We start from the raw sequence: 22,790 nt of genomic DNA, 5'->3' as shown, positions 1-22,790 counted from the left end.
CACCATTGACTACTCTTCTGTCTTACACATCTAGAACATCAACTTGAGCTACCATATGAAAATTAGTGCGTTTTGCAATAGAATCATTTATTTTTCCATTTCCTTGAAGTAATTTTTACTTTCTTTCTTGGTTTATCAGACCTGTGATTATCAAGTACTTATCAATTTACTTTCATGTCTTATGAAAATCCCTAAAGTCTTTGGGATATTTGTAGCTCTGTCTTTATAAAAATAAAAGATACATAGAGCCTATAATCCTAGCTACTGAGGAGGCTGAGAACTGTGGATCGTGGTTCAGAGTCAGCCCTAGCACTAAAGACCTTGAGACTCCTACCTCCCATTAAGTACCAGAAAAAAACAGAAGCGGTGCTGGGGCTCAAGAAGTAGAGTGGTAGCTCTGAGCTGAAGAGCTCGGGGACAATGCCCAGGCTCAGAGTTCAAGCCCCTTGAATAAAAAATATCAGAAATACTTTTGATTTCATTTTTTCAGCTTCTTGAGATCTGGTTATTAGCATATGATCTTCTGATAGAATATATATTCTTCAGCTAGAGGAACAGGTCATGAAGAGAATTTTTTCTAGTCAGTATGTCAGCTGCACTTCACAAGATGTTACAAATGCAGTCAACCAAAGGATAGAATCCTTTCTGGAACAAAGAGGTGGAGGTCTAAATAGTAATATCGGTAGGAAACTCTATGAGATTCTTATCCAGTTAACTTCCTTAAAGCCAGAAGTATGGCTCAAGTGGTAGAGTACCCGTCTTAATTGAGAAAGCTAAGGGAGAGCACCCAGGCCCTAAGAGGAAGCCCAATAGTACCTGCACATAAACACAGGAAGAAAGAGAAAGAAGGAAGTCCACCTCCCTAGCAGAGAAAGTCACAGGCTTGTTGTGAATGGATGGAAAGAGATATTCCAAGAATGGCACCCAAAAGGAAGCAAATGTAAATGTATTCCTATCTGGCAAAGAAAACTTGAAAGTATTACAACATGAAAGTCATTTCATTTGGCTAAAGGCACTGCAATTATTAACAACAAAATCCTACTAAGACTCAATGCACCCAATTTGGCGCAACGGACAGTGCTGAACATAAATGAGTAGATGGATCCCAACCATGTTGGATCCTTTCCAAAGAATCCGCAAGAAACCAGATTCAACTGAAGGCCAAGAGCCAAAGGCAGCACATATCTGCAGAATATTCCACACAACAGTCCCAGAATATGTATCATCCCAGCAACCCCCAAGCTTTCTCCAAAGGAAATAATATTTAGAGCCTAGAGGCAGCATTATTCTCTTTCCCTTTCCCTTTCTCTAATACTCCTCTACAGTAATTATTCAAAGAGATTTCTTGGCAGAAATCTTAACAATTGCATATAAGAAAAGTCAGTGTACTCTTTCCTATCATACTATGGTGGGATTCAACTTAAAATAGCAAGATAAATTGCATAAAATATTGAAATAGATAGAAATCGAACCAAACACTGTGAATGGTTAATGGGTTATTAAAGAAAGAAAGAAGGGATTTGTAATCAAGTCTACAAAAACCATTAAGAGAGTCTGACTATGACGTTTGGTTTCATTCTATAGGGACACCTCAACTTATACCACAACCAAACTTGACGAAACAAACAACAATGAAGGGTAAGGTCTAAATATACATATACTCTCATCTATGTGCATCTATGCATAATTAAATGTATATAAGTACAGTCACACATGAAAGGATAGTCATTGAAATGAAACTGATTAGGATTACAGAACTTTATTTTAGGTATTGATGACACTGCAGGGCCTTTGTTATTTTTCTAAGATTCTTGGGCTGTAATATCTCTAGATCACTTTCTAAAATCTTAGGTGTTTTCAAAAAGAAATATCAAGAATTCTTTTTGTTCCTAATTTAGTGTGGTGGCCAAAAGAAATTTAGTGTTTTGTTGTAAGATTCAGCAGGTTAATCGTTCTGGTGACTCCGTTGTTTCTAGTTAGAGGATAAAACAAGTTAAAGGTGGTCTGTCTGTCTGTCTGTCTGTCTGTCTGTCTCTGTGTCTGTCTGTGTGTGTGGCTGTTTGTCTCACTCTCTCCCTCTCTCTTTCTCACACACTGTCTCTCTCTGTCTCTCTGTGTCTCTCTGTCTCTAGGTCTCTGTCTGTCTGTCTCTCTCTCTCTCTTTCTCTTCCTCTCTCTCTCTCTCTCTCTCTCTCTCTCTCTCTCTCTCTCTCTCTCTCTCTCTGTCTCTGTCTCTCTCAATGAATGAGTAAAGGCTGATCATTAGGGGCTTTTTAATTTGTTATGTATTTTCCTAAAATGCTTTACTGATAAGGTGCGTTTTTGGCCCCAATCTAAAATTTGCCTAATTATGTGCTGGATGTCTATCTCAAGAGATGATGATGATGATGATGAAAAGACCAGCGAATCTGTTCATGCCCATGTTCATCCTTGATGTGTCTCATTTCATTGTTGTGAGAAGGAGGCTGGCCAAAATAGAATGACTTACCTAGGTTTTCAGATGTTCATGGGAGACGTGACAGCTGAAGACAGCTCCCTCATAGCATTTGTGATTTATTTAGTGAATGAGAAGTCTTTTACCATCAAGTAAGGGTTGGAATTTTATGTGAAAGGCAAATATTACTAAATAGCCAAAGCATGTCTGTGTGTTAGTTTCCACATATATTCTGTAGTTTAAGGTGAATAACTCATGAAGTACCAATCCTATTATGAATCAGAGAGGCTGGACAGACAGAGGAAGCAAGGAAGGGAGAGAGGAAGCAGAAATGTAGATGAATGATCAGCTCAATTTCCTTCATAGCAAGGGAAACGGAACATCAGGAAACTCACAAAAACAGTGTAAACAGTGCTTTAGGGTCATAGGAAAAGAACTCCTTGTGAATCTTGCATAGGTTTTTATTTGGCACAGGTAGTCATTTCATTGGAGAGAGAGCCCTCATTTCTAGGAAATACCCCTTTACATATATAGTACATGTAGAGTTCGTTTTCTGGGTATTATAGCAATTTGAGAAGAAAAGTCTCTTTAGGAACTTCCATAGTATTTGACTGTGCATAAATTAATGGTTCATGTTGATAATGAGGAGCAGAATACACATAGATTGACAGATGAGAGCCATTTGTTGTCAGATACTCAAATGTAGACAGACTTGTGTAGAAAGCTGTACAGAGACTAAGTACCATGTTTGTGGGAACCCCTTGGAAGGTCAAGGAAGTGAAATTTTTCTGTGCCATTCCGTGTTTTCACAAATTGGGTAAAGAATTAAGGCTCCTGTAAGGAGAGGGAATTCTCAATGTCCTGGTGAACAATGAAGTGTTCTCTGTTTCTGGCCTGCCTCCCCTTGGTCCAATCTGAGAGTAAGTCAGTAAAAAACATCTAGGATTACTGAAAGTAAGGAGGGAATAGAAGGAACAGAGGAAGCAGAATATTAGCTATGATCTCAGGTTGAGTTCCCTTGAAGTGTATTGTACTGAAATTCATACAAGATGTCAAGAGGTACTGTGGTAGGGGTACTGGGAAAAATTCTCTACCTTGCATGAAACCGGTCCATATTTAATTTCCTGAACAGATTCAACTGTATTTCTGTGGTAAAATGAAAATACTACTTTTCATTTGGTTCTGGTCTGTTAGTTCACACCGGAGTACCAGAGCAAAGAGCTAGAGGGAACAGAGGAGCTGGAGATGGAGCTGTAGCTCAAGTGGCAGAACCTGTTCCTAGGATGAACGCAGTTATGGTTTTAGTACCCAGCCTTGTAGAAAAGGTTTGATTTCCTCTACAGTTTCCAACTCAATTTTCTGTGTCTTTTTTTTTTTTACTTCACTTTTTAGGGATGACACAACGTTAACCGCCATTGCGGTTTGTGAATCGAGCATTAACATTTGGTGAGTTATCTGTCATCTGAATGTAAATTCATTTGTGGTGTGAGTTTAGTACACAGTCTATATGACAGCTGATCGTTGTCTTCATTATTCCTCCTCCTGTATTGAAACTAAATAGAAAATGACAGCATCTGGCAGCAGATACTTGGTCATGGTCTACTGTGAATTCAAACATAGCAACCGTATCTTTCTTTACCTATTCTCTACCTTATTTACTTATTGCCTACATGCAACTTTTACTGAGCCAATGGAGGTAAGAATCACAGTCAGGCACAGTGAGGTGGTCTCCGTGTTTCTGAGGTGAAAGAGCTGGTGGGCCTCTTTCATTCTCCAGAAATCTGATACTTGGACAGGCCCACTGACAGTTATGATGAGAGTCCAGCTTCTAGGCTGTTGTTCCTGTCCTTTGGTGAGAAGCAGTTAAGAATACAGCCAAGTATGTGAAAAGAAGGAGGGACAAGAGCAGACTTAGAAAGCTGAAAATCAGATTGTATAGTGGATTGATTTCTTCTGAAGTGAGTTACATGTACAAATGAACTAACACATACCAATAAACAGTGTTTAGGTTTACTAAGAGAGAAAAATTATTTGACCATGCATAAAAGCTTTCTTTTGTAGAGGTAAAAATATAAGTTCCTGCATATGAATTTCCTTTCTAGGGAAAAAAATGGAAATACCTTGTTCATTTAGCTAAATATGTGAAAGTTTCAATTTCTACAAATTTGTCAGTGTTAGATTAACTTACTACCTTGAGTAAAAAAGTAAAACTATGATTGCACATGGTATTTGACTGTATATAATTGAATTCTCTTTAGCTTGGATAAAAATGACCCAACAGAATTTGGGACAGAAGAATTCAAGCAAAGGTCAGATATCTATAAATAGAAAAACATACATAAATATATATGTTATGAAACAGACTGATCATTTCTGGGTAGTTTCCAAATATTGTCAGTGTACCTTCTGTCTGTCATATTACTCCTTTTCATTTTGATGAGTAAATGAGAAATGAGTTGCAGAAAATGTTTTCCTATTTTAGGGAGCAGTGAAGGAAAACTCCTAACCCCCCCCCCCCACATTGCCAGTGTATGAGATCCTACTACAACTGGTTGTGTTCCTTTGGTTTGGTGGCAATGACATACAATCCTTTGCATTTATTTCGTGCCATAACAGTTTCTTCACAGGTGAAGAAATACAAGTGTCAGATCAAAGTGACTACAAGTTTGTTCGGGTCTTTCCATATTTTGTTGGCTATGTCCAGTTCTTTGATGGGTATACTCTTTCTCTATATCTATTCTTTTCATTGTGAACTTCATGCCAACTTTTCAAAACTGTGGTTCTAAGGTTTGTGACACTGTGAATACTTTATGGACACCATTTATATTGTATAGACAGATGACTCCCCGGCATTATGACAAGCTCCTTACTGCTCACACCTGTGAATACAGGGTTCGTGAATAAATTTATGTTTGCAATGAAAGAGCTAGGAGACTAAGAGAGTGTGTGTCCACATGTGTGCGGTAGTGGGGCTGCAAATCAGGTTTCAAGGATTAATCTGTTTTCTTGCTTATCATTGGGCCTCTGCTTCTTGATCCACACATGAAGTGCACCCTTTTGTTGATTCAGTGGAGATATACTTCTGCAGAAAGGAATACCCTGGAAGGCTTTCTATTGCTATCCTGTCTTATTTGCCCCGTCTGTAAACCAAAGGTCTGCACATCTATCTAAAATTCTGTTGAAAGCCTAATGGGAAGGGTCATTATCAGGCAAGCCTAGGCATGAAGTATCAACATGCCATGATCATGGGAGTAGCAAGGACAGTGCTCTGAGTTCTGACCTCTGGAAAAGAAGGGTTGACAGAGACAGAAGACCTAGACACATAGTACATTTGACAGACCACCTGTGTAGAAAAACAAGACCACAGTTTTCTAACCCGGTAGTGTTAGAACATTGTATCATTTCCTCCCACATTTTCCCACTTAATTTTTATATGTTTTGATATGTCCACAACAAGGACAGCAACTTAACAACTGTTATTGTTCCTTCAAATGAAGACATAAGTAGTGTGCGAGCTGATTTTTTTTTTTTTTGGTCGTGACAAGGTATAGAGGGGTTACACTTACATTCGTCAGGTAATAGGAAGATTACTTGTCACAAACTGATTCCTCTTTTTCATATTTTTTCCCATTTCTTTTCCCCACCCCTCCCAATCATCTTGTCTTCCCTCCTTTCCTTTCCTATTTCAAATAACCAAATAAGAATATATACAATATACCAGATAATAAAGTCAGATACAATCCCAATAGGAAATTAACCATAAAGAGGAAAAAGGAAAAGAGAAATAACATAGTACCTTATAAACAACAATCACACAAAATAAAGCCCTTGGTTCCATTTTTTAAAGTTCCTTTCAGTTAGTGTAAATTGATTTTTTTGTCATCAAGTGATAAATCAGAATTGGATGGTGGTGACTTTTGAGGATACAGAGGACTACCTATGAATATCATATGTAATCCAGATGTGTTTTGAAACTAAGCAGGATATGAAGAGCAGATCAAAAGAGAGTGGTTCATGGAGTGCTGTGATGTCAAGAACTAGCACCTAGAATCCCTAGGTGCCTGTCAGCTACTCACAATGAGCCAAGGTCGCAGGGAATCCTTTTCTGAAACAAAAAGGTACTCTCATTTGTCTGTAGTTCCCAGGAGGTAAGACACTGATAAAACACCAGCACAATGCAAGGGACATTTCACAATCCCTCTACCCACACTGGCAACGCCTTATCTCTGACTACTATTCCATCTTACACATCTGGAATATCAGCTTTACTACCATATCAAAGTTAGTGTGTTTTGCAATCGTATCAATATTTTCCCATTTCCTTTAAGTAAGTTAAACTTTCTTCCCTGGTTTATCAGTCCTCTGATTGATCAATTACTTATCAGTTAACTTTCATATCTAATATAATCTCTAATACCTTTAGTATTTTTGTAGCTCTATGTCCTTAAATAAGATACACTGCTGCTGTCATTCTGGCCACTCAGCAGGCAGAGATCTGAGGATCACAGTTCAAAACCAGCCCTGGCCTGTGAGACTCTGTGAGTCTCTTACCTCCAATTAACCACTAGCAAAACCATAAGTGGTGCTGTGACTCTAGGTAGTAGTAGTCTTGAGCTGAAGAGCTCACAGAAAGAGCCGAGGCCTAGTGTTGAAGCCCCATGAATTGAAAAAAGTAAGATACACTTTTGATTTCAATTTTGTTTTTCGATTTCTTCAGACTAGGTTAGTAGCTCAGCATCTGATCTTCTGATAGAATATATATTCTTCAGCTAAAAGATGAAATGTTTTCAAGTGTCTTCTAAACAAATTTGGACTGTAGTAAACTTTGATGTTTTTTGATTGATATTTTTTGTCTAACTGATCTTTCCTTACTAGCAAAGGATAGAATGCATCTAATGTCATTCAAGTGTATGTCTCCTTGAAGATTTCATGCTGTTGGTTTTATAGAAGAGCAGTTTCCTGCACTATATACCTATATTGTTACAATGACTATTCATGGTTGTTGTTTTTTTGTCGGTCCTGGGGCTTGAACTCAAGGCCTGGGCAATGTGCTCGGACTTTCTCAAGGCTAGAGCTCTTCCACTTAAACCATAACACCATTTCTGGCTTTTTTCTATGTACATGGTACAGAGGACTTGAAACCGAGTCTTCCTGCATGCTTGGCCAGCACTCTACCACTAGGCTAACCTCCCTTCCCCCCCTTTTAATACACTTATTTGAAATAGAGACGAGGAGGGGGAAAACAAGATGGGGTTTCTATTTTTGTTAGTTTTATATATTTTAACCTGAGTTCTCCATAAAGAAAGTCTAGAGACAAGCACTTATGACTAATTTCCTTCTTTGGGAATAACACCTCAGAAAAGCAGAAATCAGGAGATATCTATGCTGCCATGGTTGTTTATTTGATATAGTTCACAAAATTTCCTGCCAGTCTTGATACTTTTTCACTGTTTACTGTGCTTTTCTTTTAACTGTGTAACAAGAATTTTCTGTCATTGCTTACATTTGATTGTTTTCCAGAAATAAATTCCTCCATTCCATACTCACTCATGAAATGCGTGTTTAGTGGGCAGTGTATCATTGAGTCAAGGTTAAATTCATTATATTTAAACCATTAAAACCATTGGCATCTTTCATTAAAGAGAATAGTCCTTATCACCCAAATTCTGCTTGATCATAAGGGACATATTGTTCACATTTCTTTTTCTTTACTGTATCCTTGTTTCTTTCCTCCTTTGTTGTTTGGAGAAAGTGTAGAGAAAGTTTTATTCTCTTCTTCTTTGTGTATCTGGCCTATCAATTTACTCTTTACTACTGGCAGTAGTTAACTTAATGAGCAACAGGAAGCATATGGTTAAAAGACTTAATAATCAGTAAAATCTGTGTAGGTGCAGAATTTACACTCTAACTTTCCAAGTAATATATGCCTTCATGTGCATATATGGTAATACTAAGAAACTGTTGTTAAGTGAGGGACAGTTCCACTATTAGTAATCATTAACAACATACTTTCATTCGAATCAAACTGATGACCTAGCTTCATTTATCTACTGATTTTAATTACTTATATGTATACTGAAGTATGAAGTATCAGCGTTATAGCAGTAGAGAAAATTGATCACTTCATGTATAAAGTAGGTAGCTATTTGACTGAAAATGTAGAGTATAGTTGTGCCTTATGACGAGACTTTCTTATCCTGGAAGAAGTGTCTGTAGAATGTTATGTGGGATCTAGCATTGAAATGTGAGTTCAAATCTAGGAAGACTCTCTGAATATATATATATATATATATACATATCCACACATATTTCTAAAGGCAGCATGAAGGAAAGAAATATATTTGTGCGTACACCAACAGATGTCAAAATGTGAAATAAGCAGTATTGGAAGCAACTAAGACACAGGCATGACAGCCCAGCTACTGAGAGACAAATGCACATCTTTCTTCCTTCTTTATAACAACTAGGGTAAGAGAGGAATAGGTCATGAGGAGAATTTCTTCTAGTCATTATGTCAGCTACACTTCCCAAGATGTTACAAATGCAGTCAACCAAAGGATAGAATCCTTTCTGGAACAAAGCAGTGGCATTCTAAATAGGAATATCGGCAGGAAACCCTATGAGATTCTTATTCAGTTTACTTCCCGAAAGCCAGAAGTATGGCTCAAGTGGTAGAGTATTCATCTTAATAGAGAAAGCTAAAGTAGAACACCCAGGCCCTAAGAGGAAACCCAATAGTACCTGCAGAGAAACATAGTAAGAAAGAGAAAGAAGGAAGTCCACCTCCCTAGCAGAGACAGTCACATGCTTGATGTGAATGGATGGAAAGAGATATTCCAAGAATGGCACCCAAAAGGAAGCAAATGTAAATGTACTCCTATCTGGCAAAGAAAACTTGAAAGTATTACAACATGAAAGTCATTTCATTTTGCTAAAGACACTGTAATGATTAACAACAAAAAGGCAACTAATCCTCAATGCACCCAATTTGACACAACAGACATCGCTGAACATAAATGAGTTGATGGATCCCAACCATGTTAGATCCTTTCCAAAGAATCCTCAAGAAAGCAGATTTAACTGAAGACCCAGAGCCAAAGGTAGCACATATCTGCAGAATATTCCATCCAGCAGTCCCAGAATAAGTATCATCCAGGCAACCCCAAGCTTTCCCCAAAGGAAATAATATTTAGAGCATAGAGGCAGTATTATTCTCTTTTTTCCTTTTCCTTTCTCTAATACTCCTCCGTAGTAATTCTTCAAAGAGGTTTCTTGGCAGAGTCTAAAGGAAGTCTTAACAGGACATATAAGAAAAGATAATATTACCATGTGCTATCATACTATGGTGGAATTCAACTAGAAATAGACATGGAAGTAAACAATAGAAAAAATTAAAATACATAGAAATGGAACAAAAATCTGAATGTTTAATGGGTTATGGAAGAAAGAAAGGAGGGACATGTAATCAAATGTAGAAAATCATGGGAGCCTCTGACTATATATTTTGGTTTCATTCTTTAGCGATATTTTATCTGATACCTCAACTGAACTTGACAAAGGAACCAACAATGAAGGGTAAGGTCCAAATAAACATACAATGTCACCCATGTGTATTTATGCATATTTACATGTATGTAAGTACAGTCATCCATGAAAGGACAGTCACAGAAAAGAAAGTAATTGAGATTAGGGACCTGTAAGTATAGATGACAATTGAAGGTCTTTGATATTCTTCTAATTTACTTTGGCCATAATATCAGTAGTTCCTTTCTAAAATGTTAGCTATTTCTAAGAAGAAATATCAAGAATGTTTCTTGTTCCTAATCTATTTTAATGGCCAAAAACAATTTAATGTTTTGCTGTAAGATTTAGCAGGTTAAGAAACTTCTTTCTATTGAATTTGTTTTCTCTAGCTAGAGGATGGTTCTCTCCCTCTCCCTCTCTCTCTTCCTCCCTCTCTCCCTCCCTCCGTTCCTCCAGAATGAATGAGTAAAGGCTGGTCATTACTGGGTTTTAATTTGATATGTATTATCCAAAAATGCCTTACCTCTAAGTTCACGTTCAGGCCTAAACAAAAATTTACACAGTTATGTGCTGGATGTCTATTTCAAGAGATGGTGATGAAAAGACCAGAGAATCTTTTCATGCCGTATTCATCCCTGATGTGTCTCCTTCAATTGCTGTGGGAAGGAGACTGGTTAAAATATAATGACTAGGATATCAGATGTTCATGGGAGACGTGACAGCTGAAGACACCTCCCTCATACCATTTGTGATTTATTTAGGGGATGAGAAGGCTTTTACCATCAAGTGAGGGTTAGAATTTTATGTGAATGTGAAATACTACTAAATAGTAAAAGCATGTCTGTGCGATCATTCCAACATATATTCTGGATATTAATGCGAATAACTCATGAAATACAAATCCTTTTTATCACTCAGAGAGGCTGGATGGATAGAGAACAATAGTGCCAGCATGGAGGGAAGAGAGAAAGCAGAAATGTAGGTGGTAGATCAGCTTGATTAATTCCATAGCAAGGGAAATGGAAGATAAGGAAACCCATAAAAACAGTGCTACCAGTGGTTTAGGAAAAGAATTTGTCAGTCTTGCATAAGTGGTTGTTTAGCACAGGTGAACATTTCATTGAAGTGAGAGGCCATATTTTTAGGAAAGCACACGAAATACCCCCTTGCATATACAGTATATGTAGAGTTAGTTTTCAGGCAGTTATAGCTATTTGGGGAGAAAAAGTAGGTTTTGGAATTCTCACAGTATTTGACTGTGTGTAATTTAATTATTGATGTTGATAATAACTAGCAGGATGCACATGGATGCACACAAGACAGCCCTAAGTGGTCAGATACCCAAATGTCGACAGACTTGTGTAGAAAGCTGTACACAGACTAAGCACCATGATTGTGGGAACCATTTGGAAGGTCAGGGAAGGGCAATTTTTTGTGCCATTCTTTCTTTTTGCAAATTGGGTGAAGGATTGAGACTCCAGAGGAGAGGGTGTTCTCTCTGTCCTGGTTAGCAGTGGAGAGTTCTCTGCTTCTGGCCTGCCACCCATTGGTACTCTCTGCAAGTAAGTCGGTAAAGACATCCATGATTGTTGAAAATAAGAAGGGAATAGAAGGAACAGAGGAAGCAGAATATTGGCTGTGACCTCCCGGTTGAGCTCCCTTGAATTGCATTGCATTGAAAGTCATACAAGATGGCATTAGGTACTGTGGTAGGGGGAACAATTCTTCTATCTTGTGTGAAAACTTTACTTTTCTAAGTTCCATGTTTAAGTTCCTGAAGAGATTCAAATCCATTCTATTGTAAAATGGAAATACTGCTTTTCATCTAAGTACAGGTCTCCTACTTCACACCATAGTACCAGAGCAAATAGCTAGAGGGAACAGAAGAGCTGGAGATGGCGATGTAGCTCAAGTGGCAGAGCATGTTCCTCAGATGAACACAGTTATGGTTTTAGTACACAGCCTTGTAGAAACAGTTTGATTTCTTCTAAATGTTCCAACTGATTTTCTGTGGCTGATTTTCTATTATTTTATTTTTTAGAGATGACACAGCATTAACTGCCATTGCAGTTTGTGACCCAAGCATTAACATTTGGTGAGTTGAATTTTCTGTCATCTGAGTGTAAATTCACTTGTAGGGTGAGGTTAGTACCCAATCTATATGACAGCTGATCAGTGTCCTCATGTATCCTTCTCTTGTATTGAAACTAAATTGAAAATGATAGCGTCAGGCAGCAGATACTTGGTCATGGTATACTGTGAAGTAAAACATAGTAACCGTATCCTTATTTACCTATTCTCTACCTTATTTACCTATTTCCTACATGCAACTTGTACTGAGACAATGGAGGAGAGAGTCCCAGTCAGGAACAATGAGGTGGTCTCAGTGTTTCTGAGGTGAAAATGTTGGTGGGCCTCTTTCCTTCCCTAGAAATCTGGTACTTAGTAGACAGGCTCATTTTCAGGTATGATGAGAGTCCAGCTTTTAGGCTGTAGTTTCTTGTCTTTTGGTGAGAAGCAGTTAAGAAATCAGCCAAGTTAGTGACAGGGAGAGAGAAGAGCAGACTTAGAAAGCTGAAAATCAGATTGTATAATGGATTGAGTTCTTCTGAAGTGAGTTGCATGTACAATTAAACTACATGATACCAATAATCAGTGTGTTAGGTTTAGTAAGAGAGGAAAATTCTTTGACCGTGCATAAAAGCTTTCTTTTGAAGTGATAAATATGTAAAAGTTTCCATTTCTACAAATTTGTTAGTGTTAGGTTAACTTACTACCTTAAGTAAAAAAGTAAAACTATGATTGCACTTGGTATTTGACTGTATATAATTTAATGCTCTTTAGCTTGGATAAAAATGATGCAGCAGAATTTGGGACAGAAGAATTCAAGCAAAGGTCAGATATAGACATATAGATCAACGTGTATAAGTATATGTTTAGGAAACATATTGATCATTTCTGGGAAATTTCCAAGTATTGTCAGTGTATCTTCTGTCTGTCATATTATTCCTTTTTCATTTTGATGAATAAATGAGAAATGAGTTGCACAAAAGTGTTTTGCTATTGTAGGGAGCAGTGTATTAGGTTTACTAAGAGAGAAAAATTCTTTGACCATGCATAAAAGATTTCTTTTGAAATGATAAAATGTAACTCCCCTACCCCAAATTAAATTCCTTTGTTCATTTAGCTAAATATGTAAAAGTTTTGATTTCTACAAATTTGTTAGTCTTAGATTAACTTACTACACTGAGTGAAAACGTAAAACTATGATTGCACATGGTATTTGATTATCTATAATTTAATTCTCTTTAGCTTCGATAAAAATGACCCACCAGATCTTGGGACGGAAGAATTCAAGCAAAGGTCAGATATCTACAAGTAGATAAACATACATAAATATAAATGTTATGAAACAGATTGATCATTTCTGGGTAGTTTCCAAATATTGTCAGTGTACCTTCTGTCTGTCAGATTGCCCCTTTTCCATTTTGATGAGTAAATGAGAAATGAGTTGCACAATAGTGTTTTGCTATTGTAGGGAGCAGTGAAGGGAAACTCCCACATTGCCAGTGTATGAGATCCTACTACAACTGGTTGTGTTCCTTTGGTCTGATGGCAAAGACACAGAATCCTATGCATTTATTTCCTGCCATAACAATTTCTTCACAGGTGAAGAAATACAAGTGTCAGATCGAAGTGGCTACATGTTTGTTCGGTCCTTTCCATATTCTGTTGGCTATGTCCAGTTCTTTGATGGTTATAGACTTTCTGTAGGCCTAGACCTTAAATTATACATATTATTTTTATTGTGCACTAATGCCAACTTTTCAAAACTGTGGTTGTAAGGTTTGTGACAGTGTGAGTACTTTATGGGCACCATTTCGATTGGATAGACAGATGGCTCCACAGCATTATGTCAAGCTCCTTACTGCTCACATCTGTGAATACAGGGTTCGTGAATAAATTTATGTTTACAATGAAAGAGGTAGGAGACAGAGAGAGAGAGATCGATCATGTCCACACGTGTGTGGCAGAGTGGCAATACTCTGATACTATGGCTTCAAGTCAGGGCTCCAGGAATATTTTACTTTCTTGTTTATCACTGTATCTCTTCTTCCTCATTCACACATGCAATGCATTTTGCTCATTCAGTGGAGATGGACTTCTGCCAGAAGGAATACTCTGGAAGGCTTCATATTGCTATCCTCTGCTGTTCACCCCCACTGTAGACAGAATCACACCTGTGAACCCAAGTCTACACATCCATCTACCATTCTGGTGAAATCCTAAGGGGAACTGTCATTGAATAGGCAAGCCTAGGTAGGAGGGATCACCATGCCATCACCATAGGAGTTGCAAGGACAGGGCTCTGAGTTCAGAGTTCAGTACTGGAGAGAAGTTTTGGCAGAGACAGAGGAGATAGAGGCATAGTACATTTGACAGAGCATCTGTGTAGCATGCACAAGCTATAGTTTTCTAACCTAATATTGTTATAAATACAACATTCCTTCCCACATTGTCCTACTTAGTTTTTATATGTTTCAATTTGTCCACAGCAAAGACAGCAACTTAACCACGGTTGTTGTTCATTCAAACGAAGACATCAGTACTGCGTGAGTTAAATTTTTTTTATTTTGGGGATCATGTATAGAGTGCTTATACTTATTTTCCCCAGATAGTAGGTGAATTTCTTCTCACACATTGATACGCCTGTTTATGTTTTCATCCCATTTCCCATTCCCTACACCTTTCCAATCAACTTGCTTTATCCCCTCCCTCTCCTATTTCAAATAAACATATGTAATATTCCGGGTAACTTTTCAGATACAATGACAATATGAGATTAACAATTAAGGGGAAAAAGGAAAAGAGAAATAACATAGTACATTAAGAACAACTATCACACAAGGTAAAGCTGTTGTTTCTGTATTCTAGAATTTTTTTCATTTACTGTAAGTTGATTCATTTTTCATCTAATTGATAAATCATTTTGGAAAATGATGGCCTTTCAGAGCACACAGGACTACCTGTTCGTATCACACGTAATCATGACATGTTTTCAAACTAAGTAGAAAATGATAGAGCAGATCAAAAGACAGTGGTTCTTGATGTGCTGTGAAGACAAATACTAGCACCCAAAACCCTTAGATTAGCATTTCTCATTATAGGCCCAAATTGTCACCATACCATGAGCAAAGGAATAGCAAGGACAGGGCTCTGGGGTGAGATCTCAGTAGTGGCAGGAGTAGCAGGGACAAAAATGGTAGAGATGAAGCTCTGTTGGCAGCATTTTTGTGTTGCATTCACAAGACCTTAGTTTCCTAACTTAGTGTTCTGGAAAAAAATGCATGATTAATTCCCACATTTTCCCAGTTAATTATTGTGTGTTTTTAATATGTCCACAGTGAGGATAGTGGCTTAAGAGCTGTTATAGTTCGTTCCAATGAAGACATCAGTAGTTGGTGAGTTGATTTTTTTTGTCATGTAAGTGATAACTCGTTTTGCACAATGATATCTTCAGGGTACACAAGCACTGCTTATCAATATTGAATGTAATCATGATGTGTTTTGAAACTCAATAGAAATGATAGAACCTGTCCAAAGACACTCGCTCATGGTGTGCTATGAAGGCAACTACTAGCACCCAAAATTCTTAGATTATCACGGTGCCTGTCAGCTACTCCGAATGTGGCAAGGGACCTGGGAATCCTTTGCTGAAACCAAAAAGTAGGCCTAGCACCAGTAGCTAAGAGGTGATCCTTCTTTCTTTTGAATGCTTAAACCCTGAAAGGCCCACATTCATACTGAAGGGGAGCCTTACTTTTAGACTGCTTTTTCTTATTCCTATCTGAAGAGCAGGAGCAGCAGCAGGGAATATTAGATGATAATTAGATGATATGTAAGTCTTGAGTTCTTCTGAAGTGAGTTGAACGTGAACAAGAAGTCATTATAGACTAGAGTAGGTAGACTTGTTGGGTTATGGTATACTTTTCTTTCTCCCTCTCTCTCATATTTTTGTTTGTTTTTTATTTTTTTGGTAATTCATTAGCTTGAACTGGGTGCTGTCCCTAAGTTCTTCAGCTCAAGGCTATTAGTGCTCTACCGCTTGTGCCACAGCACCACCTTGGGTTTTCTGGTGGTAAATTGGACATAAGAGTCATGGATTTTCATGGCTGGGTTGGCTTTGAACCATGGTGCTCAGATCTCAGCCCCTGAGAGATTTGTGGATCACTTTCTTTTCTAATACCATTGAAGCGTTGGAGAAAGACTCAGTCATGACAATATGCTTCAAGTACATTGTTAACATTAGTAACATATTCCTCTAGAAAACATGACGTTTGCAACTTGTGAGTCTGTAATTGATTGGACCAAAGGAGCAGATCCTATGTGCAGAAAAGTAAAAGAAACAAAAATAGAGGCTACTGAGTCTGCACAGAACTGCATGTATAAGATCAAGATCATGCATGCATCCCTGATAGTTCAGAGCCCTGTCATTGTGAAATTAGTGTCTACAATGGCACTGTGTCTTGCTCTGCCACCATGGAAGACTTGTTCTTATCCAAGTCTGTTACACACTGAAAAGGCTCGACCTCGTGCCACACATAGTATTAGAGCAAGGCAGATATTTATAATGATGGCAATAAAAAGTTGGCACAAGGAGTGGAGAACCTGGAACTTAAGTAGGAAGAAAGAGGAAATTTGGACTGAGAAAACAGAGGGCCATTAGGGAGAAAACACAAAAAGCTAAGAGCACTGCTTTCACTTAGTTGTAAGTCACGAACATAAAGATTTTGTTCTATCTAATCGTCTCAGATTAAATTTTTTCCTTCCCCTAATACTCACACTTATTTGCATGGAAAAGTGGTTGATAAGTTTCAAAGTGATGGATTGACATGGGAATAAATGTTCAATAGAGGGACTACACAAAAATTCCTTGCTCCAAGTCACTCTGATGATTTCCCCAGCATGTGAATGGAGGACACTGAAGTTTTCAGATCAGAAATGAGTCTGTAGCTACTTTTTCTCATCTAACTGTAGTTACTTGGAAAAACTGGAGGTTTTGATTAGATGTGAGGAAGGTCATGGATAGTCGATGAGCCCGCCTTCCCCTTAGTGATTTGAGGCCAAATTTCTTTGGTGGCTTGGTGAGTAATGTGGTTGTTTTCTCTTTTGGAGATGACCTTGCACCTGTCCTCCTTAATGACACACTGAACTAGAAACACACTCACTCCCAGAATGCCAGTCACGCTAACTGTCATTTTTGTGTCATCAAGTGTATTTCTTCATGGTCTGAAACTGTAAGGTTGCATTTATTTCAAATCAACGTGAGAAGAGAACCAGTTATAGGGAAGAACAGTGCATGAATGTAGGACCTGCATCAGAATTTGACCCAGAATTTGAACTCTTCTGTATTCATGTGATATGTGACCATAGGTGTTTTTGTTACTTTAGCACAACTGCACATGATCCTTGTCCAGCACCTGATGATGGCAATGTGACAGAAAGGTAAGCTATAAACCAAGACAAGTGTAGAGGTGGAAGTTTATGTTCATATTATATATATATATATATATATATATATATATATGTACAGACACATGTACTCATAAGTATGCACATACACATGGCTGGAGCTGAGCACTTGGACACAAAGAAACACCAACACCATGAAAGGACTGGTGGCAGGCGTGATGCAGGGCATGGCAGAAAGTAAAGATCCTGTGTTGGAGCACCAGTGCTGCTAGGAAAATGAAAGAAGCATACATCAGGAAGGGTCAGCCTGTCACACATGCCTCTCACATGGCTGTGTGGTGAGTGGAAGTTGGATGTGATCTCATTTAGAAGCCTGCTTGGGAAGGCACTTATCTCAAGCCGTATCATTTTTATTCTAATTAAATGGTGACCGAATTCACTTATCTTCTGATTTTAGCTACTAATATGTATGGTGTCATATGAAGTAGCAATATGACATGAGCAGTGAAAATCGATTGGTTCATATGTAATCAGTTTTTTGACTAAAAATTTATGCTAAAGAAAGAATCCTTTGTGGAGCAAAGTCGAGGATCACACATAAGCTCTTCTTTAACCAGTCCTAGGTCATCTTGTGAGCCTGTCTGCCTAATTCCACATTATGGTGAGATTTTTATGAATATGACGATACTTTTTCTTCCTATGGCATTTTGTCATCAGAGTCATGTAGTTTGGTTTCTGTTCAGATTGTATAAATCTTTCACTTTTTAATAAAGATACTTTTATAATACTATTTTCTGAGGTCCTCATTGCTAGCCTATAAAGTCCTATTGTAGTAAAAATAAGAAGTTCAACAATACATCTTTCGGCATTTTGCTGCTGTTGTTAATCCATGGTCTCAAGGTACTCTGAGCTCTCCTGGAATGATCTTTCTTCTCCTGCGTTCAGTGTGCATTGATTACAGGCATGCAGAACTATAACCAGGTTGAAATCTTCTGTCTTCACAGGCCTGATATGATCAATTAGAATCATTTTCTAGAACAGATGACATGGTAGATTGCTACATGTAAAGTTTAGAAGATCAGCTTGCTAGTTAAACATTAATTATAACTAACTTGACCCAAACTGACATGGTTTCTTTTGCATTCCTTTTTATTCTTTAGCAAAACTGAAGTAGAAACCAAAAGAGTACCTACAAGTGGATTACCATTTAAAATGTAAGATAGAAAGTTCAGTGTGTGTGTGTGTGTGTGTGTGTGTGTGTGTGTGTGTGTGTGTGTGTCTGTGTATAAAGAAGCAAACATGGAGGTCACTGCATTGGCATCCAAGTGTCCATAGATTTCTTTCAACACTGTTCTTAAAGTCTTCTCACAATTAAGATTTTTTAAAAGAATTATTCTTTATTTTTCAAAGAATTTTATTTTGAAAAGGTATACAGACTTGTTTATTTGCCTCATATTCAGAACAAAAAGAGCAAGGGCCCCACCCACTGATGCTGGCTGAGATGGAAGTGTAGCATTCCTGCCATTCTTACTGGCCCACAGCAATGGGAGAAAAGCCTGCTGTCAGGAGCAATAGCTCCTTAGTGTTCTGAGGCATGTAGTGGCATAGGCTTTCTCATGTTTTCTGAGGTTCCATGTCTTCACACTTGGTTATTTTTAAATTAGCTGCACTGCTCCAGAAGCAATCAGAGGAACAATACTGGATCAAGTGTTGGGAGTCCTCATCCAATCCATCTGTTCATCTGATTCGGGTTCTACCAAACTATGTTATTGCTGTTCTTTTACTCTCAGAAACACATATGAGTCTGGATCTAGTTTGGTAACTGCCCTCTAGAGGTCCACCTTCTGTAAGTTGGGCATGTGCTTTAAGGTGACATTTTTAAGATAAGTGTCCTTGTGAGCCATGTGCTCTTTGGTGAAGGGAAATTCCTCTGGAGAAAGGTTGCAAGGTTAGTTAATTTTCTAGCTATGTCCTTTGCCATACAGAAGATCTGCAGTTTAACGCAGTCCTACTTATCTAGACATAGAGCTCCCCTATGATCCAGCAATTCCACTACTTGGCATCTACCCAACCGTCCAGAAACAAGGACATACTAAAGCCACTAGCACAACGATGTTCATTGCAGCACTAGTTACCATAGCAAAGAATGGAACCAACCCAGATGCCTCTCAGTTGATGAGTGGATCAACAAGATGTGGTATTTATACACAATGGAATTCTGTGCTGCTGTCAGGAAGAACAACATCGCCCCATTTGGAAGAAAATGGAAACACTTAGAAAAAATCATATTAAGTGAAGTAAGTCAGACTCAAAGGAACATAGGCTCTATGGTGTCCCTCATTTGTCATAATCAGTAGAAACCTTGAGCTACCCTAGCAGAGATACACAATAGAACAAAACCTAGATACATAAGTCCATGTCGTATGACACTAAATGAAAGGACCTCCAGGATATAGAAACAAAAGCCATATAATGAGTGATTGTTGTCCTTAATGTACTGTTATCTCTCATCTCTTTTGCTGTCCCTTGGTTATCTCATATTGTTACAGTATTTCACCTTGTTATCTGATATATTGTATATAGGTATATTTGGTTATTTGAAAACAGATAGGGAAGGGGGGAAAACAAGATAATGTTCCGGGGGGAGGGGAGGGAAATGGGGACCAAGACATGAGAAAGGGTATCAATGTATGTGAAGTGATGCACCTTCAATCTGGTGAATATAATGTAACCCTTCTATTAATTACAAAAAATATATGGGAAAAAAGAAATGATTGTATTACTGCATGCTATCATCCCATGATGGAATTCCAGTAGAAATAGACAGCTAGATAAACTACAGAATATATTGAAACACATAGAAGTAGAACAAAACATTTTTGAACGGTTGGTTGATGGTTATTGGAGAAATATGGGGGGATATGTAATCAAGTCTAGAAGATACCTGACAATGTGCTTTGTTTTCATCCTGTAGCGATATCTTGTCTGATACCACAACAAAACGTGATGAACTTAACAACAATGAAGGGTATGTTCTGAACATATATGCACCACTCACCTAGGTATACTTATAGATATTAACATGAATGTAGGTACAGACACACATGAAAGTATAGTCAAAGAAAGGAAAGTGATTTAGATTAGAGAACTTTCTTGGAAGTATTGATGACAATACAGGATTTTTGATATTTTTCTAAGATGCATTGGATGTAATATCTGCAGCTACCTTTCTAAAACCTTAGCTGTCTTAAGAATAAATATCAAGAATTCTTCTTATTCCTAATCTATTGTGGTGGCCAAAGCCAATTCAGTGTTTTGATGGAAGCCCCAGCAGGGTAAGAAACTACTCTGCAGGTGCTCCATTATCTCCAGCTAGAGGATACAACACCAGCATTGATCCTCCTCCTCCTACACCACCACCACCTCCTCCTCCTCCTCCTCCTCCTCTTCCTCCTTCTTCTTCCTCTTTCTCTCTCTCTCTTTCCCTCCCTCCCTCCCTCCCTCCCCCCTCTCTCTCTCCCCCCTCCCTCCCTCCTTCCCTCCCCCCTCTCTCTCTCCCCCCCCTCCCTCCTTTCCTCCCACCCCCCCTCTCCTCCCTCCCTCCCTCCCTCCCTCCCTCCCTCCCCCCCCCCCCCTCTCTCTCTCAGAGTGAGAAAAGACTAGTCCTTAGGGAAGTTTTAATTTGAAATACGTTTTCCTATAATGGCCCACCTCCAAGGTGTATTTCAAGCCTTAAACAAAATTCTGCCCAACTACGTGTCAGATGTCTATATCAAGAGATGATGATGAAGACACGAGAATCTTTTTGGGCCTGTGTTTATCCTGATGTATCTCATTTCATTGCTCTGGGAATTGGGTTGGCCAATATATAATGACTTGACTAGGTTTCCAGTTGTTCATGGAGAACTGACAGCTGAGGACAGGCCCCTCATATTGTATGTGCTTTATTTAGTGGATGAAAAGTCTTTTACCATCAAGTCAGGGTTAGAATTTTATGTGAAAGGTAAATATGACACTAAAGATTCAAAACTTGGTGTATGGTATATGTATGTTTGTTTCCTCATATATTCTGGATGTGAAGGTGAAAAACTCATGAAACATAAATGTAAATATTTTAGTTGTTTATTAAAAGCATTTCATTATAAAACGGGTGTAGAATATCCCTTTAAATTGATATTATACAGGACTTTGGTTTTGGTTAATCTTGTACAATGCATGTACTTTTGTTTGGATTTGCACCAAAGTTTCGGTTCCTAAGACCAACAGATTACTATTTCCCTAAAAAGGTAACAAAGCCATATCAAGAGAGACAAAATGTGACTGATTTTATTTTTATTCACATTTTACAGCAACCACATGAAGAAAATTGCAAATAAAATTCTACTGTCGCTATCATTCAGGTGGGTAAGACTGTAGAAATACAAGCAATGAAGTATGTATATAAAATATAACATCAATATTTGAAGTGAAAAGAATCTAAGAAAGTCCAAACTGAGCAACAAGAGTTTCTACTGTTAAGATGTTGAAAAATAACCCATGTGTGCCTTCATACTATAATTCAATTGATCTTGGAAAATTGTCTTAAGCTGGTCTTATAACTCAGAAAAAAATGGCATTTAAGCAAGTCTATGTAATGACATATGGCTATGTGTTTTTCTACTCATGAAAGTAAGTAAATATAAGTTGGGTGCTGGTGGCTCACATCTCTAATCCTTGCTGAAAGCTGAGGATTACCACTGGAATCCAGCTTGGACAGGAAAGTTCTTGAGATTCTTATCTCAAATAAATGACCCAGAAAAAGCCAGAAGTGGCATTTTGCCTCAAGTGAGTTTGCTAGTCTTGAGCAAAAGCAGCTCAGGGACAGCACCTAGAGTACAAGGCTCAGGAATGGAAAAGGAAGAAGGAAAGACAGAAATACTGGAAGAATGAGAGGAGGGGTGTGAGGGAGAGGGAGAGGGAGATTGCGAGGGGGAGGGTGTGGGAGAGGGAGAGGGAGTGCAAGGAAGCAAGGAGGGAAGCAAGGAAGGAAGGAAAGTAGGAAAGAAGAAAACAGGGAAAAGTATGGAGGGAGGGAGGAAAGAAGGAAAGTAAAAATAAAGGAAAGAATAACAACGAAGTGTTAAACTTTTGGAAGTATAGGTTGTATTCTAATAACTCCCTTATTTATGTGATTCCTCCATTCTGGAAACATGTTCCTTAGGCTTCCACTCTACATAGGAGAATAATTTTATACTGTGCCTTAGAGTACATAAAAATTAATAGTATTTTCATTTGAATTTCAGTTTTAAAGACTTTGAAATCTTCTCAATTCATCGTCATAACGACATAAACGATACAATCAACCAATGGGTAGTTTGTT

General features: G+C 38.1%; 2 long non-coding RNA genes across 2 annotated transcripts; both read left to right on the top strand.

Moving 5' to 3' along the window:
* The first annotated feature begins 3,825 nt into the window (after window positions 1–3,825).
* Window positions 3,826–12,076, top strand: LOC150057215 (uncharacterized). Its single transcript, XR_016537067.1, has 3 exons — window positions 3,826–3,880; window positions 9,956–10,009; window positions 12,000–12,076. It is a non-coding gene; the product is annotated as an uncharacterized LOC150057215 (long non-coding RNA).
* Window positions 12,077–17,409: 5,333 nt separating this feature from the next.
* Window positions 17,410–21,832, top strand: LOC150057214 (uncharacterized). The gene is made up of 4 exons (XR_016537066.1): window positions 17,410–17,464; window positions 18,592–18,645; window positions 20,406–20,459; window positions 21,781–21,832. It is a non-coding gene; the product is annotated as an uncharacterized LOC150057214 (long non-coding RNA).
* Window positions 21,833–22,790: the final 958 nt, after the last annotated feature.

Source organism: Megascapheus bottae, chromosome 11 (genome assembly GCF_031878675.1).
Source record: "Megascapheus bottae isolate mThoBot1 chromosome 11, mThoBot2.hap1, whole genome shotgun sequence".
Classification (NCBI taxonomy): domain Eukaryota; kingdom Metazoa; phylum Chordata; class Mammalia; order Rodentia; family Geomyidae; genus Megascapheus; species Megascapheus bottae.
Note: the sequence above shows the minus strand (reverse complement) of the source record. Positions and strands in the feature narration are given on the sequence as shown.